The sequence below is a fragment of the Xenopus laevis genome, chromosome 9_10L (assembly GCF_017654675.1).
Source record: "Xenopus laevis strain J_2021 chromosome 9_10L, Xenopus_laevis_v10.1, whole genome shotgun sequence".
Taxonomy (NCBI): Eukaryota; Metazoa; Chordata; class Amphibia; order Anura; family Pipidae; genus Xenopus; species Xenopus laevis.
This window is the reverse complement of record NC_054387.1, coordinates 125,061,876-125,075,217: the sequence shown is the minus strand read 5'-3', so window position 1 is coordinate 125,075,217 and position 13,342 is coordinate 125,061,876. Positions and strand designations below refer to the sequence as shown.

The 13,342-nt window shown below is 40.0% G+C and overlaps 4 non-coding genes across 4 annotated transcripts; all 4 read left to right on the top strand.

Moving 5' to 3' along the window:
• The first annotated feature begins 1,327 nt into the window (after nt 1-1,327).
• trnar-ucu lies at nt 1,328-1,413 on the top strand. Its single transcript is given in 2 exon segments — nt 1,328-1,364; nt 1,378-1,413. It is a non-coding gene; the product is annotated as a tRNA-Arg (tRNA).
• A 3,533-nt stretch (nt 1,414-4,946) lies between these two features.
• Nucleotides 4,947-5,032, top strand: trnar-ucu. The gene is given in 2 exon segments: nt 4,947-4,983; nt 4,997-5,032. It is a non-coding gene; the product is annotated as a tRNA-Arg (tRNA).
• A 2,236-nt stretch (nt 5,033-7,268) lies between these two features.
• trnar-ucu lies at nt 7,269-7,354 on the top strand. Its single transcript is given in 2 exon segments — nt 7,269-7,305; nt 7,319-7,354. It is a non-coding gene; the product is annotated as a tRNA-Arg (tRNA).
• Nucleotides 7,355-8,566: 1,212 nt separating this feature from the next.
• trnar-ucu lies at nt 8,567-8,652 on the top strand. Its single transcript is given in 2 exon segments — nt 8,567-8,603; nt 8,617-8,652. It is a non-coding gene; the product is annotated as a tRNA-Arg (tRNA).
• Nucleotides 8,653-13,342: the final 4,690 nt, after the last annotated feature.

Below are 13,342 nucleotides of genomic sequence, written 5' to 3'. Positions count from 1 at the left end.
CAATGACAGTCTCACGATATGTGAACTTAAAATGAGATATTGTTTTTCCAAGACCACTCCATCATGCCCCAAACTGGCCAGTCAAAGTGATAATGGAGCTAGTGGTACATAATTCAACAGGGAATTCTTTTTAGTTTTGCTTTAGTTCCTAGTGGATTCATGTGTTCTAAATTCTTGTGTATTGTTTGCCAGAAAAAGAAACTTAAGCTAATTGACAAAAGTTGTTTCTATTTTTACGGAGAATGTTAAGAAATGTTTTTAATGGATATGGTTATCAATCATGGCAAATTAGGGGAAAAAAAGAGGGCCCTGAGGAGCACCTGAGCACTGAGGTACACCTGAGTACTGAGGTACTCCTGAGCATTGAGGTATACCTGGGCTCTGTGGCGCAATGGATAGCGCATTGGATTTCTAGGTGTATGAGGACATTCAAAGGTTGTGGGTTCGAATCCCACCAGCGTTGTACTTATGTGAAATCATTTGACTAATTTAAAGGATGAAAAGGAAACAAAGAATGGAAGGAATTCCTTTATCAGGTGCACTTGATGAAGCTGTTAGTCTTCAAAGATGGGGGTTTTGTCCCACTGGGGAAAAAAAGAGGGCACTGAGGAGCACCTGAGCACTGAGGTACACCTGAGTACTGAGGTACTCCTGAGCATTGAGGAATACCTGGGCTCTGTGGCGCAATGGTTAGAGCATTGGACTTCTAGGTATATGAGGACATTCAAGGGTTGTGGGTTCGAATCCCACCAGAGTTGTACTTATGTGACATCATTTGACTAATTTAAAGGATGAAATGAAAAGGAAACAAAGAATGGAAGGAATGCCTTTATCAGGTGCATTTGATGAAGCTGTTAGTCTTCTAAGATTGGGGTTTTGTCCCACTGCAGTAAAGTTCCCTTCTATCTGTTGAGTTTCCACTTGATAGCTTCATCCCAATGTTCCCACACATTGACAGTCTCACGATATGTGAACTTAAAACGAGATATTGTTTTTCCAGGACCACTCCATCATGCCCCAAACTGGCCAGTCCCAGTGATAATGGAGCTAGTGGTACATAATTCAACAGGGAATTCTTTTTAGTTTTGCTTTAGTTCCCAGTGGATTCATGTGTTCTAAATTCTTGTATATTGTTTGCCAGAGAAAGAAAGTTAAGCTAATTGACAAAAGTTGTTTCTATTTCTACGGAGAATGTTAAGAAATGTTTTTAAATGGATATTGTTATCAATCATATCAAATTAGGGGAAAAAAAGAGGGCCCTGAGGAGCACCTGAGCACTGAGGTACACCTGAGTACTGAGGTACTCCTGAGCATTGAGGTATACCTGGGCTCTGTGGCGCAATGGATAGCGCATTGGACTTCTAGGTGTATGAGGACATTCAAAGGTTGTGGGTTCGAATCCCACCAGAGTCGTACTTATGTGACATCATTTGACTAATTTAAAGGATGAAAAGGAAACAAAGAATGGAAGGAATGCCTTTATCAGGTGCACTTGATGAAGCTGTCAGTCTTCAAAGATGGGTGTTTTGTCCCACTTGAGTAAAGTTCCCTTCTATCTGTTGAGTTTCCACTTGATAGCTTCATCCCAATGTTCCCACACAATGACAGTCTCACGATATGTGAACTTAAAACGAGATATTGTTTTTCCAGGACCACTCCATCATGCCCCAAACTGGCCAGTCCCAGTGATAATGGAGCTAGTGGTAAATAATTCAATAGGGAATTCTTTTTAGTTTTGCTTTAGTTCCCAGTGGATTCATGTGTTCTAAATTCTTGTGTATTGTTTGCCAGAGAAAGAAAGTTAAGCTAATTGACAAAAGTTGTTTCTATTTCTACGGAGAATGTTAAGAAATGTTTTTAAATGGATATTGTTATCAATCATATCAAATTAGGAGAAAAAAAGAGGGCCCTGAGGAGCACCTGAGCACTGAGGTACACCTGAGTACTGAGGTACTCCTGAGCATTGAGATATACCTGTGCTCTGTGGCGCAATGGATAGCGCATTGGATTTCTAGGTGTATGAGGACATTCAAAGGTTGTGGGTTCGAATCCCACCAGCGTCGTACTTATGTGACATCATTTGACTAATTTAAAGGATGAAAAGGAAACAAAGAATGGAAGGAATGCCTTTATCAGGTGCACTTGATGAAGCTGTTAGTCTTCAAAGATGGGGGTTTTGTCCCACTGGAGTAAAGTTCCCTTCTATCTGTTGAGTTTCCACTTGATAGCTTCATCCCAATGTTCCCACACAATGACAGTCTCACGATGTGTGAACTTGAAAGGAGATATTGTTTTTCCAGGACCATTACATCATGTCCCAAACTGGCCAGTCCCAGTGATAATGGAGCTAGTGGTACATAATTCAACAGGGAATTCTTTTTAGTTTTGCTTTAGTTCCTAGTGGATTCATGTGTTCTAAATTCTTGTGTATTGTTTGCCAGAGAAAGAAACTTAAGCTAATTGACAAAAGTTGTTTCTATTTTTACGGAGAATGTTAAGAAATGTTTTTAATGGATATGGTTATCAATCATGGCAAATTAGGAAAAAAAAGAGGGCCCGGAGGAGCACCTGAGCAATGAGGTATACCTGAGTACTGAGGTACTCCTGAGCATTGAGGTATACCTGGGCTCTGTGGCGCAATGGATAGCGCATTAGACTTCTAGGTGTATGAGGACATTCAAAGGTTGTGGGTTCGAATCCCACCAGCGTCGTACTTATGTGACATCATTTGACTAATTTAAAGAATGAAAAGGAAACAAAGAATGGAAGGAATGCCTTTATCAGGTGCATTTGATGAAGCTGTTAGTCTTCAAAGATTGGGGTTTTGTCCCACTGCAGTAAAGTTCCCTTCTATCTGTTGAGTTTCCACTTGATAGCTTCATCCCAATGTTCCCACACATTGACAGTCTCACGATATGTGAACTTAAAACGAGATATTGTTTTTCCAGGACCACTCCATCATGCCCCAAACTGGCCAGTCCCAGTGATAATGGAGCTAGTGGTACATAATTCAACAGGGAATTCTGTTTAGTTTTGCTTTAGTTCCCAGTGGATTCATGTGTTCTAAATTATTGTGTATTGTTTGCCAGAGAAAGAAAGTTAAGCTAATTGACAAAAGTTGTTTCTATTTCTACGGAGAATGTTAAGAAATGTTTTTAAATGGATATTGTTATCAATCATATCAAATTAGAGGAAAAAAAGAGGGCCCTGAGGAGCACCTGAGCACTGAGGTACACCTGAGTACTGAGGTACTCCTGAGCATTGAGGTATACCTGGGCTCTGTGGGGCAATGGATAGCGCATTGGACTTCTAGGTGTATGAGGACATTCAAAGGTTGTGGGTTCGAATCCCACCAGAGTCGTACTTATGTGACATCATTTGACTAATTTAAATGATGAAAAGGAAACAAAGAATGGAAGGAATGCCTTTATCAGGTGCACTTGATGAAGCTGTTAGTCTTCAAAGATGGGGGTTTTGTCCCACTGGAGTAAATTTCCCTTCTATCTGTTGAGTTTCCACTTGATAGCTTCATCCCAATGTTCCCACACAATGACAGTCTCACGATGTGTGAACTTGAAACGAGATATTGTTTTTCCAGGACCATTCCATCATGCCCCAAACTGGCCAGTCCCAGTGATAATGGAGCTAGTGGTACATAATTCAACAGGGAATTCTTTTTAGTTTTGCTTTAGTTCCTAGTGGATTCATGTGTTCTAAATTCTTGTGTATTGTTTGCCAGAGAAAGAAACTTAAGCTAATTGACAAAAGTTTTTTCTATTTCTGCGGAGAATGTTAAGAAATGTTTTTAATGGATATGGTTATCAATCATGGCAAATTAGGAAAAAAAAGAGGGCCCGGAGGAGCACCTGAGCAATGAGGTATACCTGAGTACTGAGGTACTCCTGAGCATTGAGCTATACCTGTGCTCTGTGGCGCAATGGATAGTGCATTGGACTTCTAGGTGTATGAGGACATTCAAAGGTTGTGGGTTCGAATCCCACCAGAGTCGTACTTGTGCAACATCATTTGACTAATTTAAAGGATGAAATGAAAAGGAAACAAAGAATGGAAGGAATACAATAAATTCTAGTGTATTGTTTGCCAGAGAAAGAAAGTTAAGCTAATTGACAAAAGTTGTTTCTATTTCTACGGAGAATGTTAAGAAATGTTTTTAAATGGATATTGTTATCAATCATATCAAATTAGGGGAAAAAAAGAGGGCACTGAGGAGCACCTGAGCACTGAGGTACACCTGAGTACTGAGGTACTCCTGAGCATTGAGGAATACCTGGGCTCTGTGGCGCAATGGTTAGAGCATTGGACTTCTAGGTATATGAGGACATTCAAGGGTTGTGGGTTCGAATCCCACCAGAGTTGTACTTATGTGACATCATTTGACTAATTTAAAGGATGAAATGAAAAGGAAACAAAGAATGGAAGGAATGCCTTTATCAGGTGCATTTGATGAAGCTGTTAGTCTTCAAAGATTGGGGTTTTGTCCCACTGCAGTAAAGTTCCCTTCTATCTGTTGAGTTTCCACTTGATAGCTTCATCCCAATGTTCCCACACATTGACAGTCTCACGATATGTGAACTTAAAACGAGATATTGTTTTTCCAGGACCACTCCATCATGCCCCAAACTGGCCAGTCCCAGTGATAATGGAGCTAGTGGTACATAATTCAACAGGGAATTCTTTTTAGTTTTGCTTTAGTTCCCAGTGGATTCATGTGTTCTAAATTCTTGTATATTGTTTGCCAGAGAAAGAAAGTTAAGCTAATTGACAAAAGTTGTTTCTATTTCTACGGAGAATGTTAAGAAATGTTTTTAAATGGATATTGTTATCAATCATATCAAATTAGGGGAAAAAAAGAGGGCCCTGAGGAGCACCTGAGCACTGAGGTACACCTGAGTACTGAGGTACTCCTGAGCATTGAGGTATACCTGGGCTCTGTGGCGCAATGGATAGCGCATTGGACTTCTAGGTGTATGAGGACATTCAAAGGTTGTGGGTTCGAATCCCACCAGAGTCGTACTTATGTGACATCATTTGACTAATTTAAAGGATGAAAAGGAAACAAAGAATGGAAGGAATGCCTTTATCAGGTGCACTTGATGAAGCTGTCAGTCTTCAAAGATGGGTGTTTTGTCCCACTTGAGTAAAGTTCCCTTCTATCTGTTGAGTTTCCACTTGATAGCTTCATCCCAATGTTCCCACACAATGACAGTCTCACGATATGTGAACTTAAAACGAGATATTGTTTTTCCAGGACCACTCCATCATGCCCCAAACTGGCCAGTCCCAGTGATAATGGAGCTAGTGGTAAATAATTCAATAGGGAATTCTTTTTAGTTTTGCTTTAGTTCCTAGTGGATTCATGTGTTCTAAATTCTTGTGTATTGTTTGCCAGAGAAAGAAACTTAAGCTAATTGACAAAAGTTGTTTCTATTTTTACGGAGAATGTTAAGAAATGTTTTTAATGGATATGGTTATCAATCATGGCAAATTAGGAAAAAAAAAAAAGAGGGCCCGGAGGAGCACCTGAGCAATGAGGTATACCTGAGAACTGAGGTACTCCTGAGCATTGAGGTATACCTGGGCTCTGTGGCGCAATAGATAGCGCATTTGACTTCTAGGTGTATGAGGACATTCAAAGGTTGTGGGTTCGAATCCCACCAGAGTAGTACTTATGTGACATCATTTGACTAATTTAAAGGATGAAAAGGAAACAAAGAATGGAAGGAATGCCTTTATCAGGTGCACTTGATGAAGCTGTCAGTCTTCAAAGATGGGTGTTTTGTCCCACTGGAGTAAAGTTCCCTTCTATCTGTTGAGTTTCCACTTGATAGCTTCATCCCAATGTTCCCACACATTGACAGTCTCACGATATGTGAACTTAAAACGAGATATTGTTTTTCCAGGACCACTCCATCATGCCCCAAACTGGCCAGTCCCAGTGATAATGGAGCTAGTGGTACATAATTCAACAGGGAATTCTTTTTAGTTTTGCTTTAGTTCCTAGTGGATTCATGTGTTCTAAATTCTTGTGTATTGTTTGCCAGAGAAAGAAACTTAAGCTAATTGACAAAAGTTTTTTCTATTTCTGCAGAGAATGTTAAGAAATGTTTTTAATGGATATGGTTATCAATCATGGCAAATTAGGAAAAAAAAGAGGGCCCGGAGGAGCACCTGAGCAATGAGGTATACCTGAGTACTGAGGTACTCCTGAGCATTGAGCTATACCTGGGCTCTGTGGCGCAATGGATAGCGCATTGGACTTCTAGGTGTATGAGGACATTCAAAGTTTGTGGGTTCGAATCCCACCAGAGTCGTACTTGTGCGACATCATTTGACTAATTTAAAGGATGAAATGAAAAGGAAACAAAGAATGGAAGGAATACAATAAATTCTAGTGTATTATTTGCCAGAGAAAGAAAGTTAAGCTAATTGACAAAAGTTGTTTCTATTTCTACGGAGAATGTTAAGAAATGTTTTTAAATGGATATTGTTATCAATCATATCAAATTAGGGGAAAAAAAGAGGGCACTGAGGAGCACCTGAGCACTGAGGTACACCTGAGTACTGAGGTACTCCTGAGCATTGAGGAATACCTGGGCTCTGTGGCGCAATAGTTAGAGCATTGACTTCTAGGTGTATGAGGACATTCAAGGGTAGTGGGTTCGAATCCCACCAGGGTTGTACTTATGTGACATCATTTGACTAATTTAAAGGATGAAATGAAAAGGAAACAAAGAATGGAAGGAATGCCTTTATCAGGTGCATTTGATGAAGCTGTTAGTCTTCAAAGATTGGGGTTTTGTCCCACTGCAGTAAAGTTCCCTTCTATCTGTTGAGTTTCCACTTGATAGCTTCATCCCAATGTTCCCACACATTGACAGTCTCACGATATGTGAACTTAAAACGAGATATTGTTTTTCCAGGACCACTCCATCATGCCCCAAACTGGCCAGTCCCAGTGATAATGGAGCTAGTGGTACATAATTCAACAGGGAATTCTTTTTAGTTTTGCTTTAGTTCCCAGTGGATTCATGTGTTCTAAATTCTTGTATATTGTTTGCCAGAGAAAGAAAGTTAAGCTAATTGACAAAAGTTGTTTCTATTTCTACGGAGAATGTTAAGAAATGTTTTTAAATGGATATTGTTATCAATCATATCAAATTAGGGGAAAAAAAGAGGGCCCTGAGGAGCACCTGAGCACTGAGGTACACCTGAGTACTGAGGTACTCCTGAGCATTGAGGTATACCTGGGCTCTGTGGCGCAATGGATAGCGCATTGGACTTCTAGGTGTATGAGGACATTCAAAGGTTGTGGGTTCGAATCCCACCAGAGTCGTACTTATGTGACATCATTTGACTAATTTAAAGGATGAAAAGGAAACAAAGAATGGAAGGAATGCCTTTATCAGGTGCACTTGATGAAGCTGTTAGTCTTCAAAGATGGGGGTTTTGTCCCACTGGAGTAAAGTTCCCTTCTATCTGTTGAGTTTCCACTTGATAGCTTCATCCCAATGTTCCCACACAATGACAGTCTCACGATGTGTGAACTTGAAAGGAGATATTGTTTTTCCAGGACCATTACATCATGCCCCAAACTGGCCAGTCCCAGTGATAATGGAGCTAGTGGTACATAATTCAACAGGGAATTCTTTTTAGTTTTGCTTTAGTTCCTAGTGGATTCATGTGTTCTAAATTCTTGTGTATTGTTTGCCAGAGAAAGAAACTTAAGCTAATTGACAAAAGTTGTTTCTATTTTTACGGAGAATGTTAAGAAATGTTTTTAATGGATATGGTTATCAATCATGGCAAATTAGGAAAAAAAAGAGGGCCCGGAGGAGCACCTGAGCAATGAGGTATACCTGAGTACTGAGGTACTCCTGAGCATTGAGGTATACCTGGGCTCTGTGGCGCAATGGATAGCGCATTGGACTTCTAGGTGTATGAGGACATTCAAAGGTTGTGGGTTCGAATCCCACCAGCGTCGTACTTATGTGACATCATTTGACTAATTTAAAGGATGAAAAGGAAACAAAGAATGGAAGGAATGCCTTTATCAGGTGCATTTGATGAAGCTGTTAGTCTTCAAAGATTGGGGTTTTGTCCCACTGCAGTAAAGTTCCCTTCTATCTGTTGAGTTTCCACTTGATAGCTTCATCCCAATGCTCCCACACATTGACAGTCTCACGATATGTGAACTTAAAACGAGATATTGTTTTTCCAGGACCACTCCATCATGCCCCAAACTGGCCAGTCCCAGTGATAATGGAGCTAGTGGTACATAATTCAACAGGGAATTCTTTTTAGTTTTGCTTTAGTTCCCAGTGGATTCATGTGTTCTAAATTATTGTGTATTGTTTGCCAGAGAAAGAAAGTTAAGCTAATTGACAAAAGTTGTTTCTATTTCTACGGAGAATGTTAAGAAATGTTTTTAAATGGATATTGTTATCAATCATATCAAATTAGAGGAAAAAAAGAGGGCCCTGAGGAGCACCTGAGCACTGAGGTACACCTGAGTACTGAGGTACTCCTGAGCATTGAGGTATACCTGGGCTCTGTGGCGCAATGGATAGCGCATTGGACTTCTAAGTGTATGAGGACATTCAAAGGTTGTGGGTTCGAATCCCACCAGAGTCGTACTTATGTGACATCATTTGACTAATTTAAATGATGAAAAGGAAACAAAGAATGGAAGGAATGCCTTTATCAGGTGCACTTGATGAAGCTGTTAGTCTTCAAAGATGGGGGTTTTGTCCCACTGGAGTAAATTTCCCTTCTATCTGTTGAGTTTCCACTTGATAGCTTCATCCCAATGTTCCCACACAATGACAGTCTCACGATGTGTGAACTTGAAACGAGATATTGTTTTTCCAGGACCATTCCATCATGCCCCAAACTGGCCAGTCCCAGTGATAATTGATCTAGTGGTACATAATTCAACAGGGAATTCTTTTTATTTTTGCTTTAGTTCCCAGTGGATTCATGACTTCTAAATTCTTGTGTATTGTTTGCCAGAGAAAGAAAGTTAAGCTAATTGACAAAAGTTGTTTCTATTTCTACGGAGAATGTTAAGAAATGTTTTTAAATGGATATTGTTATCAATCATATCAAATTAGGGGAAAAAAAGAGGGCCCTGAGGAGCACCTGAGCACTGAGGTACACCTGAGTACTGAGGTACTCCTGAGCATTGAGGTATACCTGTGCTCTGTGGCGCAATGGATAGCGCATTGGACTTCTAGGTGTATGAGGACATTCAAAGGTTGTGGGTTCGAATCCCACCAGAGTCGTACTTGTGCGACATCATTTGACTAATTTAAAGGATGAAATGAAAAGGAAACAAAGAATGGAAGGAATGCCTTTATCAGGTGCACTTGATGAAGCTGTTAGTCTTCAAAGATGGGGGTTTTGTCCCACTGGAGTAAATTTCCCCTCTATCTGTTGAGTTTCCACTTGATAGCTTCATCCCAATGTTCCCACACAATGACAGTCTCACGATGTGTGAACTTGAAACGAGATATTGTTTTTCCAGGACCATTCCATCATGCCCCAAACTGGCCAGTCCCAGTGATAATTGATCTAGTGGTACATAATTCAACAGGGAATTCTTTTTATTTTTGCTTTAGTTCCCAGTGGATTCATGACTTCTAAATTCTTGTGTATTGTTTGCCAGAGAAAGAAAGTTAAGCTAATTGACAAAAGTTGTTTCTATTTCTACGGAGAATGTTAAGAAATGCTTTTAAATGGATAGTGTTATCAATCATATCAAATTAGGGGGAAAAAAGAGGGCCCTGAGGAGCACCTGAGCACTGAGGTACACCTGAGTACTGAGGTACTCCTGAGCATTGAGGTATACCTGTGCTCTGTGGCGCAATGGATAGCGCATTGGACTTCTAGGTGTATGAGGACATTCAAAGGTTGTGGGTTCGAATCCCACCAGAGTCGTACTTGTGCGACATCATTTGACTAATTTAAAGGATGAAATGAAAAGGAAACAAAGAATGGAAGGAATGCCTTTATCAGGTGCACTTGATGAAGCTGTTAGTCTTCAAAGATGGGGGTTTTGTCCCACTGGAGTAAATTTCCCCTCTATCTGTTGAGTTTCCACTTGATAGCTTCATCCCAATGTTCCCACACAATGACAGTCTCACGATGTGTGAACTTGAAACGAGATATTGTTTTTCCAGGACCATTCCATCATGCCCCAAACTGGCCAGTCCCAGTGATAATTGATCTAGTGGTACATAATTCAACAGGGAATTCTTTTTATTTTTGCTTTAGTTCCCAGTGGATTCATGACTTCTAAATTCTTGTGTATTGTTTGCCAGAGAAAGAAAGTTAAGCTAATTGACAAAAGTTGTTTCTATTTCTACGGAGAATGTTAAGAAATGCTTTTAAATGGATAGTGTTATCAATCATATCAAATTAGGGGGAAAAAAGAGGGCCCTGAGGAGCACCTGAGCACTGAGGTACACCTGAATACTGAGGTACTCCTGAGCGTTGAGGTATACCTGGGCTCTGTGGCGCAAGGGATAGCGCATTGGACTTCTAGGTGTATGAGGACATTCAAAGTTTGTGGGTTCGAATCCCACCAGAGTCGTACTTATGTGACATCATTTGACTAATTTAAAGGATGAAATGAAAAGGAAACAAAGAATGGAAGGAATGCCTTCATCAGGTGCACTTGATGAAGCTGTTAGTCTTCAAAGATGGGGGTTTTGTCCCACTGGAGTAAAGTTCCCTTCTATCTGTTGAGTTTCCACTTGATAGCTTCATCCCAATGTTCCCACACAATGACAGTCTCACAATGTGTGAACTTGAAAGGAGATATTGTTTTTCCAGGACCATTACATCATGCCCCAAACTGGCCAGTCCCAGTGATAATGGAGCTAGTGGTACATAATTCAACAGGGAATTCTTTTTAGTTTTGCTTTAGTTCCTAGTGGATTCATGTTTTCTAAATTCTTGTGTATTGTTTGCCAGAGAAAGAAACTTAAGCTAATTGACAAAAGTTGTTTCTATTTTTACGGAGAATGTTAAGAAATGTTTTTAATGGATATGGTTATCAATCATGGCAAATTAGGAAAAAAAAAAGAAGAGGGCCCGGAGGAGCACCTGAGCAATGAGGTATACCTGAGAACTGAGGTACTCCTGAGCAATGAGGTATACCTGGGCTCTGTGGCGCAATGGATAGCGCATTGGACTTCTAGTTGTATGAGGACATTCAAAGGTTGTGGGTTCGAATCCCACCAGTGTTGTACTTATGTGACATCATTTGACTAATTTAAAGGATGAAAAGGAAACAAAGAATGGAAGGAATGCCTTTATCAGGTGCACTTGATGAAGCTGTTAGTCTTCAAAGATGGGGGTTTTGTCCCACTGGAGTAAAGTTCCCTTCTATCTGTTGAGTTTCCACTTGATAGCTTCATCCCAATGTTCCCACACAATGACAGTCTCACGATATGTGAACTTAAAACAAGATATTGTTTTTCCAAGTCCACTCCATCATGCCCCAAACTGGCCAGTCCCAGTGATAATGGAGCTAGTGGTACATAATTCAACAGGGAATTCTTTTTAGTTTTGCTTTAGTTCCTAGTGGATTCATGTGTTCTAAATTCTTGTGTATTGTTTGCCAGAGAAAGAAACTTAAGCTAATTGACAAAAGTTTTTTCTATTTCTGCGGAGAATGTTAAGAAATGTTTTTAATGGATATGGTTATCAATCATGGCAAATTAGGAAAAAAAAAGAGGGCCCGGAGGAGCACCTGAGCAATGAGGTATACCTGAGTACTGAGGTACTGCTGAGCATTGAGGTTTACCCGGGCTCTGTGGCGCAATGGATAGCGCATTGGACTTCTAGGTGTATGAGGACATTCAAAGGTTGTGGGTTTGAATCCCACCAGAGTCGTACTTGTGTGACATCATTTGACTAATTTAAAGGATGAAATGAAAAGGAAACAAAGAATGGAAGGAATGCCTTTATCAGGTGCACTTGATGAAGCTGTTAGTCTTCAAAGATGGGGGTTTTGTCCCACTGGAGTAAAGTTCCCTTCTATCTGTTGAGTTTCCACTTGATAGCTTCATCCCAATGTTCCCACACAATGACAGTCTCACAATGTGTGAACTTGAAAGGAGATATTGTTTTTCCAGGACCATTACATCATGCCCCAAACTGGCCAGTCCCAGTGATAATGGAGCTAGTGGTACATAATTCAACAGGGAATTCTTTTTAGTTTTGCTTTAGTTCCTAGTGGATTCATGTTTTCTAAATTCTTGTGTATTGTTTGCCAGAGAAAGAAACTTAAGCTAATTGACAAAAGTTGTTTCTATTTTTACGGAGAATGTTAAGAAATGTTTTTAAATGGATATTGTTATCAATCATATCAAATTAGGGGAAAAAAAGGGGGCCCTGAGGAGCACCTGAGCAATGAGGTACACCTGAGTACTGAGGTACTCCTGACCATTGAGGTATACCTGGGCTTTGTGGCGCAATGGATAGCGCATTGGACTTCTAGGTGTATGAGGACATTCAAAGGTTGTGGGTTCGAATCCCACCAGAGTCGTACTTGTGCAACATCATTTGACTAATTTAAAGGATGAAATGAAAAGGAAACAAAGAATGGAAGAAATGCCTTTATCAGGTGCACTTGATGAAGCTGTTAGTCTTCAAAGATGGGGGTTTTGTCCCACAGGAGTAAATTTCCCTTCTATCTGTTGAGTTTCCACTTGATAGCTTCATCCCAATGTTCCCACACAATGACAGTCTCACGATGTGTGAACTTGAAACGAGATATTGTTTTTCCAGGACCATTCCATCATGCCCCAAACTGGCCAGTCCCAGTGATAATTGATCTAGTGGTACATAATTCAACAGGGAATTCTTTTTATTTTTGCTTTAGTTCCCAGTGGATTCATGACTTCTAAATTCTTGTGTATTGTTTGCCAGAGAAAGAAAGTTAAGCTAATTGACAAAAGTTGTTTCTATTTCTACGGAGAATGTTAAGAAATGCTTTTAAACTATCTGTTGAGTTTCCACTTGATAGCTTCATCCCAATGTTCCCACACAATGACAGTATCACAATGTGTGAACTTGAAAGGAGATATTGTTTTTCCAGGACCATTACATCATGCCCCAAACTGGCCAGTCCCAGTGATAATGGAGCTAGTGGTACATAATTCAACAGGGAATTCTTTTTAGTTTTGCTTTAGTTCCTAGTGGATTCATGTTTTCTAAATTCTTGTGTATTGTTTGCCAGAGAAAGAAACTTAAGCTAATTGACAAAAGTTGTTTCTATTTTTACGGAGAATGTTAAGAAATGTTTTTAATGGAT